At 43.1% G+C, this 9,112-nt stretch overlaps 1 pseudogene; it reads right to left on the bottom strand.

The window, feature by feature from the left end:
- Positions 1-8,378: 8,378 nt before the first annotated feature.
- On the bottom strand, positions 8,379-8,497 carry LOC134937441 (5S ribosomal RNA; annotated as a pseudogene).
- Between the last annotated feature and the right edge of the window lie 615 nt (positions 8,498-9,112).

Below are 9,112 nucleotides of genomic sequence, written 5' to 3'. Positions count from 1 at the left end.
CGCTGATTGCTAACTAGCTGAGGTTGCTCAGTGCGTACCTGGCTTAACTCATATATCTATCTATATCTATATCTATCTGTCTGTCTATCTATTTATATAGGTGCACTGCCCATACACTAGACGACCTGTAAATGATGATTTCTCGTTAGCATTTCCCTTGAACTCCCCCGGCAGCTCCCCGGTAGTCCTGGACAAACAATGTAGTACAATACACATAAGATATATCTTAAGATCTGGGAGTGGCTACATCCAGGAGCATGCAGTTGTTGACTATAGCTTCAGATCCTCCCTGCAGCAGGGAAGATGAGAAGCTCTGACCAACGACCAGCGGGACCGCGCATCATGAACGTTATCATTCACAGACACCAGTGGTGTAACTAGAAATTCCCCCCCCCCCCCCCATCCCCCATAATTGGCACTAGCAAAGTGACAAATATATGCGCGTCGCAAAAAGGGGTGTGGCTTCATTGAAATGGGCGTGGATTCGCATAAAGGGGCGTGGCATTGCAGGGAAAGGACTACCTTATACCCCAGTTTTGCAACCTGCACGCCCAGACTTTAGCCACCACAGGAAAGAAAAATAATCCTGATTCATGCCCCTTACATTATTTGTCATTTTTTCCTCCTTATAGTAATGCCCAGTATACATTATGCCACATACTGCAATGGCCCTTAGACATTATGCCGCACACAATAATGCACATGACACAATATGCACACACCGTAATGCCCCCGAAACATTATGCCACACACCGTAATGCCTGTGACACATTATGACAGGAATCGCAATGCCCGTTATACATTATGCTACACACTGCAATGCCCCTGATACATTATAGCACATACAATGTCTGTGACACATTATGACACACACCGCAATGACCCTGAGACATTATACCACATACCACAATGCCCGTGATATAGTATACAACACACCGTAATGCCTGACACATTATGACACACACCTCAATGTCCGTGATACATTATGACACACACCGCAATGACCCTGAGACATTATACCACATATCACAATGCCCGTGATATAGTATACCATACACCGTAATGCCTGTGACACATACCGCAATGCCCGTTATATCCTATGCCACACACCGCAATGCCCGTTATACATTATGCCACACTGCAATGCCCCGAGACATTATACCACATACCACAATGCCCGTGATATAGTATGCCACACCGTAATGCCTGACACATTATGACACACACCGCAATGTCTGTGATACATTATGCCACACCGTAATGCCCATTACACATTAAGTCCTACAGTAAGGCTTCTAATTACTTTTAAATGACCTGCTCGTTGCCAGGGGTTTCATGCTCTTGGTTCCATGCATGGTGCCAGGGGTTTTCATGCTCAGGGTGTCATGCTCGTTGCCAGGGGTTTCATGCACTGGGTGTCATGCTCGTTGCCAGGGGTTTCATGCACTGGGTGTCATGCTCGTTGCTAGGGGGTAGTGCTTGTTGCTAGGGCTGTGCTCCCAGTGTCACATATGCCCCCAGTGCCAGATATTCCACCACAGTATATATTAGGAAAATGGGGAAGGTGGATGTCTCCTGCACCAGACCAATTTATGATGTTATTCAATAATGTAATCCCCAATTTGTATTATTACATAACAAATTCTGCTTACATCCATAGGGGGTGCTACCATAGACAACAAAAGTAGAGAACAATAATGGACAGAAAAAGGATTGTCTCTTTGTTGGCGCACATTAAGAAAAGAAGATTTTTTATCATTAAAATATAACTTTTATTCTTATTCAATAAAAATTGCCTAGCAATTGAGAAACATATCAGTGAAAAAAATGTGTGAATAAATTGTGCACTGTGAGTGATTAAATTATGTGCTTGAAAAATTAAAAACTGATTCACTGTGCTCAATTAATTGTTCCGCTCTGTTTATTATTCCGAATAAATATCACTGGAATTGTTCAAATTTTTTGTGTTTTTGTTATTATTTATTGTTTTATTTTATTTGTATTAACATTATACCTGGTACTTGTTATGTATTAAATGTGGATCGAGACAGCATATCTTGCACGATTATAGATAGCAAGGGTAAGCAACCATAGTATGACACAAAACTCGGAGGTAAGTATTCAATTCAAATATTCCTAGGACATAACCAGTCCCTTTACAAGCACATACATGTCACGGTGTAGACTATCAGTTCTATAAGATAGGATTATATCGTCGTATCGTGAGTGGTTCCTCTAAAGAAACTCCATTGATAAATGACCCTGGTGTGTGCACTGTTAATTAATCTTTCATATGCAACAAGATCATGTCTATTGTATGGATCTGAATGCTGCATGCATCGTGACTCCATTGACGGTGATCCTTAAATCTTGAATTATATCAGGCTATTATACACCAATTGGGTCAGGTCTGTTGTACAGTAAAGCCCATTATAATTAATTCGACGTCAAATTAATTATTAATTAGGGCTATTGTTCACAGTTGCTTACTGTACTTTCATCACCTTCAATGGTGTATGATATTGATACATACGATATGTGGTTAAAAGCTTCCCTAGCTTTATTTATTACCACACTCAGTACTGAACCTGCTATATCCTACCAGATCCTCCGTTATACTTGGTGCTAATATTGGTCCCTCCTAATGGTCTGCTCAAATTAATATTACCTAGACTTTCAAGTGAATATTGTTGATTTTATTCACTCAGATCCAGCCTATTTATCATTGATCTAGGTTGCGAACCCGTGCTGTGAATGCACCTATATTACATCGGCCCACTGGATATTCAAGGGGCTTGTATATAAATGCACATTCAAATCCTTATCCCTTTATCATATTTTGTTCTGTTAATGAATGACATTAGTAAGCATTCACAGTTCTAATAGTAGTATATATAATTTGGGTACCACCCGTTAATCCAGGTGTGTCCGTCCTACACTACTTGTTGCTATCTTTTACTGAAAGATTCCTCGCCATTTGTAGCTGTGCTATAATTGCACACATTTCCCAAAATAGGTGGATATACTTGACAACGCGTCACAATTATAATGCTACTGTGGGACAGCAATCAGTAGCTTGATAAGGAGTTTATGTGTATCATATAATGTTAAATAGCAACATGTATTTTTATATAACACTTGATTTGTGTATAAACAGTGTTGCAATTGTACAGTGTAAGAGCGTGCCTAATTAATGCTGTCTAGAGCTACTTTATTTATATGACGCTCAAACTTCAGTAAACATACCGTATTTGCCGGCGTATAAGACGACTGGGCGTATAAGACGACCCCCCAACATTTCCACTCAAAATATAGAGTTTGTTATGTACTCGCCATATAAGACTACCCCCTCTTCCGCACACCTTCCATACACCAAATAAAAGGTAAAAGAACATCAGATTTGATTTGATTTCTCAGGAACACAGGCAGGCAGCCCACAACCCAGAGGAACTCTGGCAACACACTGTAGAAGACTAGAAGAAAAACAGCGGGCGCCACCTCCTCGTGTATAACCTTTTAATAGATCCGTAAAACAGAGATAAAAATGATACTCACAAACATAGGAGTCACTGCTGAATGTGACAGGCGGTTAGGCAGGGAGGACAGCGGCAGCACTGACATGTCTCTTATAAGAGATTTGGAGTAGCAAGGTATGCATAAGAAGGGGGGGCAGGTGTCACCCACCGAGGGGTGACACCAAAATGTCGGCTCCTGCTCAGTGACATGAGCCGGGTGCTGCACTGTAACAATACGTGCAGCACCTGGCTCCTGTCCCTGTGTAGGAGCCGGCACTGCATTCGAGAGAGACTTCACACAGCTTCACCCGCCGGCAGCGCCGTACACTCACCGTGAGATAGAGGCACTTCACGGGGGGAGTGGGGGGGGCAGCCAACATCTTCTTAACCCCCTGGATTGCTGAAAACGGGGGTCCGCCCACGAGGCCACGCCCCCTTATGCTAGGCCACGCCCCTGTTTCACGACTTCCCGCACCAGGGGCAGTGACGCCAGGCGTATAAGACGACCCCCGGCGTATAAGACCCCCCGCTTGGAGGCATGTTTTTCAGGGGGAAAAAGTCGTCTTATACGCTGGCAAATACGGTAGTTACAATGTTACTGCGGGATAACTAACAGTAACTTTTTCTCTATTAAATGCAACAGAGTTTCCACTTTGCAGTGTGCCAGATCATTGCTGTCTGCAGCTATTATAAGCCGCCCAGGGTACAGCGGTCCCTATATATTACTTGTATCAACAGCTTTTTATATACAATACAGATTCTGACACATTTTGCCACTGTGGATTCCTACATAACATTAACCAGACAATTACAGTGATAGATCGTATTTTCTTAATATATAGGCATGTTAAGCACAGTGATCAGTATGAGCGGGCTTCATGGCACCGCTCTGAAACGCCGACGTGCACGTTTCGCAAAATGCTTTAACGAGGCAAACCCGATTGCCTCATCCAGAGTGTTTTTAACGGGACACCCCTCCTATCACGTTCTAACTTCCTGTCATATGCTTCGTTGAACCGCTACATGAACTTCAATGAGCCGCATGACGCGTGTAGTCACGTCCCGGTGGAACGCATATCTCATCCATATAGTCACTTAATAATCCCATCCGAACATGAGTTGGTATCATGGATAATATTTTAATTAATAAGCACAAACCTTGCTGATATTCAGAATAAGTAGTTAAGAGGAATAATTGTTCCTAATTAGTATATTGAAACAATGTTACTATTCATAGTACCTGCGCATTGGATTGTGATTATCAGAAGAAATTTTATTATATTCAATAATTACATTAATTATTGCTAGAAAAATAAAAAAATATACAATCATGAATAACATAAAAAAATAAAAAAATAAAAATAGAATAAGTTAAATAAATAAAAATAAAAATATCTCTGTGACCTAGTGAGAGTGAAAAATTATAAATTGGTGTAGCAATACTGCTATATATACTGTTACAGAAGGGCTCTTATATAGCCGATATAAGTTGAGTGTGAGGTGTATTGCAAATATGTAGTGATAAGTGTAAAATTATACATGAAAACAAGTGAGAAAAAATAAAAATAAATATAAAAATAGTGAAAAACATTTTTGTGACAAAAAACCACCCATCAACCCTAATTATATTATTACATTTATTAAACATAACATCAATTACCCTTTTTATAGGTTATATGTATATGATAGTGACAGGTCCTCCTATTGTCTTTTCATCATTTATGTGTTCTAAACGTAATTGGTTGTCCTTATTCTAATAGAGGGAATTAGTATGTGATTACTGATGGCCTCTTAAATTCAAGATATTACGTTGGTTACCGAAGATGTTATATGGAAAATTCCCATATTCCCACTTATTTGGGTCCCACTAAAAAAGGAGGCTTGTTCATGAAGGGATGATATAGGGGTGATCATAATAATACCTTATGGACCGTTTTAAAGAAAAAGGAAATCAAGCAAAAGTGTGTAAAGATATTAACATTGGGAGGGACTTCTTGACCAGAAATATCTTAGATATTCTAGGTTATTCCATCAGAGATGGCGTGTTCCTCCATACTCTCTAGATAAGTTCTGAGTTGGTACCCATTAGGTCCAAACTGTACCATTGGGATCAGATTAAATAAATCTACAGGTTAATCTCCTCAAAAATAGCTATTGTACCTTCACAATGATATCATTAACAGGATCTTTGATATATGTTCGGAATACACACAGATAAATCCCTCCTACATAATAGGTATAAATTAATCTTAAAATAATATAGATCTAAATTGATAGATCCATCATAAGGCAGCAGATCTTTTTCAAGCACATAATTTAATCACTCACAGTGCACAATTTATTCACACATTTTTTCACTGATATGTTTCTCAATTGCTAGGCAATTTTTATTGAATAAGAATAAAAGTTATATTTTAATGATAAAAAATCTTCTTTTCTTAATGTGCGCCAACAAAGAGACAATCCTTTTTCTGTCCATTATTATTCCCCCACAGTGCCAGGTACTCACATGCCCCCAGTGCCAAATATAGCCCCCCCCCCCCATGTGCCAGGTACACATATACCCCCCAGTGCCACATATGCCCCCAGTGCCAGATATTCCCCCACAGTGCCAAGTACTCACATGCCCCCAGTGCCAAATATAGCCCCCCCCCATGTGCCAGGTACACATTTGCCCCCCCAGTGCCACATATGCCCCCAGTGCCAGATATTCCCCCACAGTGCCAAGTACTCACATGCCCCAGTGCCAAATATAGCCCCCCCCATGTGCCAGGTACACACATACCCCCCCCCAGTGCCACATATGTCCCCTCAGTGCCACATAAGCCACCTCCCCCTGTGCTGCATATGCTCCCCCAGTGCTCTTTCCCCCGGCTCCCCCGCTGTTTTGTGACGGAGGGACACGGAGGGCGCAGCGCGCACCACTCCTGTGTCCCTCCTGGGTATCCGGCGGGTCTGTTAAAGGAAGTGCCTGTTCGTGAGCCAAACAGAGCTCATGAACAGCACTTCCTTTATTAGACCCGCCGGAGACGCGGGAGGGACACAGGAGAGGCGCGCGCTGCGCCCTCCGTGTACCTCCTTACAGCAGCGGAGGGTTAGTGAGAGCAGATTGACACGCGGACGCTCGTCCGCATGTCAATCTGCGCTAAAGCAGTGGCGGCGCCCCCGCAGCCCCTCGCCCCCAAGCCACCGCGAGGGCTGCGGGGGGCAGTAGTTACGCCACTGACAGACACTGTACGATTTGCACTATTATGAACAATTTGTAGTTCTGATTCATCGAAAATGGACAAATCGCTCATAATAACTTCTAGTGTATGGGCACTTTACCTCATATCTATCTCTATCTATCTATCTATCTATCTATCTATCTATCTATCTATCTATCTATCTATCTATCTATGTCACACTCATATATCTATCTCATCTATCTACATATCTATCTATCTATCTATCTATCTATCTATCTATCTATCTATCTATCTATCTATCTGTCTGTCTGTCTGTCTGTCTGTCTCTGCAGGGCTGTCTTAACAGCAGTGTAGGCCCCTGTGCACAGCAATGCACTGGGCCCCCTACCCATCCTCCAGCGGTAGGGGTGGGGGGTGCTATCAGAGGCAGCTTTGATGTTACGCAGGCAGTAGGGGGTGTTCTATCTTCCGATCAGCATGTAGGACCTGGAGCAATAATTTCTGCTAATTACTCCTTTACTGTACAGATGGGGCTAAACTGTAGAAGGGGGCAAGCCGTCCATTCCCAAGTGCGGGAATCTGTAGCGCCAGGGATTGGACAAGGAGAGGCACCAAGCAAGAAGAGGAGGGGACAGAAGAAAAAAGAGAGCAGCTTCGGAGAGAGCGGACGGTCCTGTCGCATGGCTGCACGGAGAGGAGGACTGCCAGCCGTGGCCGAGAAGTGTGGCAGAGCGCGGCGTGAGAGGAAGCCGTGGGAGAGCCCCAAGTCACCGGCAGTGCAGAGCCGCTGAGAGGAGAGCCACGGTGAGTGCAGGAAAAGAGAGCGGCCGTGTGAGGGAAGGAGCAGAGACGCGGCCGGCGGCAGCGCACAGCCGCCCATCACAGCCGTGCTTACGGACAGAGGAGCCGGAGCCTCCCGGCAGCTGTCCCCGGTGCCTGAACCGCCGCAGAGAGGGGGAAGCATCATTACCGCACTGCAGTGAGCGGGGAGAGCGCAATCAGCCCGCACCAGGTCACAAGCTATGCAGGTACATTCATAAATCTCCACCTCAGCTAGCAGTTGATAGGAGACAACATACCCCTACCCTAGTTGACGGATACTTAGTGGGGCTGTCACTGATAGGGTCTTCCGAAGGAGAAGGAGGGACATCCTTACCCCCAAAACACCCCCACCATAAGCTTTGTCACTCAGGGTTAAAGCCCCATTTGCCTCCAGCATACAGTGGCATCACGTATGAACCTGATCCCCATGTCCTCCTCTCACCAGATTGTTCATAATGAAAAAACAAGTATAATCCTTTAGAGAGAACAAAGAACCAAAAAAACAACTATAGGCCTTTTCCTGAGCACACTTGAAAAAATTGTAATGATGAAATTATTAAAAATTAACATTTATTAATATATACTTAAGAAAAAACGAGAGCTGGCATTAATAATTAAAGAGCATAAGTGTTTGCCAGTACCCATGTACCTTTTATAGGCAAAATTATAATATAGGTGAGCAAAAATAAATGAACCCTCATACATGGAGAAAATTCATACATATCCTCTCTAATCAGGAATTTATATGAATGAGGTCACTCCCTCGAGTCCTATATGATCTGACAAATGCTATTGACCTGAGATCAGATTGATGTAATGAGTCCCAAGTTGCTTAAACTGTTGGAGAGTAAAATACCTACGGTACCTAGTATTCCCTGGTGGTTCCCCATCCAGGTACTGACCAGGCCCTGCAGTGCTTGGCTTCCAAGATCAGACGAGTTTGGGCATACTCAGTGCGGTCTGACCGTAGGTGAAATTGTCTCCTAGGCGCACCGTTTTCCAATTGTATTGGGACCCAGAATCAATCACGAATTAATTGGATATTAGATTATATATGGTCAGAAATGAGTATGGTAATAACACTATGGTCTTATAAATTTCTGATCGTGGTAGGCTTCAAACAATAGTGCTGACTGTGCAGTCTTGAGATTGATATTATAAAAGAAACAGATTCATAATCTCACAAGCTTACACGGTCACCGTATGTCTGGAGTGATACCTTATCCAGAGTCGCTTCGTTTCCTCTGACTTACTTTTCCGTGGATACAAATACGTCTAGTACCGTTAGCCGCTGCTACCGTGTAATATCACGAACAGTCAGTTTTGCACACAACCCTACGAATACTTACCTTGCGTCCACTGACGTTTTCCCAGGAGTTCTCTGTTAGAGTGCAAGTAGTCTGTTAGGGGGACGTTGGCCGCAAACGCCCACTGGGGCACAGGAACTGAACATTAGTGCCCGGCGTATAATGCCATCCTATGGACAGTTTAAGAGGTGCATCAGAATTACTGTCAGGACATTCTTTACCCTAAGATAACGTTACCTTCCAAATGATTGGTAGTGCATGTTATATATTTTATTGTTTG

This window comes from Pseudophryne corroboree, chromosome 1, assembly GCF_028390025.1.
Source record: "Pseudophryne corroboree isolate aPseCor3 chromosome 1, aPseCor3.hap2, whole genome shotgun sequence".
NCBI classification, from domain to species: domain Eukaryota; kingdom Metazoa; phylum Chordata; class Amphibia; order Anura; family Myobatrachidae; genus Pseudophryne; species Pseudophryne corroboree.
The sequence above is the reverse complement of the archived record's forward strand: the minus strand, read 5'-3'. Positions and strand labels throughout refer to the sequence as shown.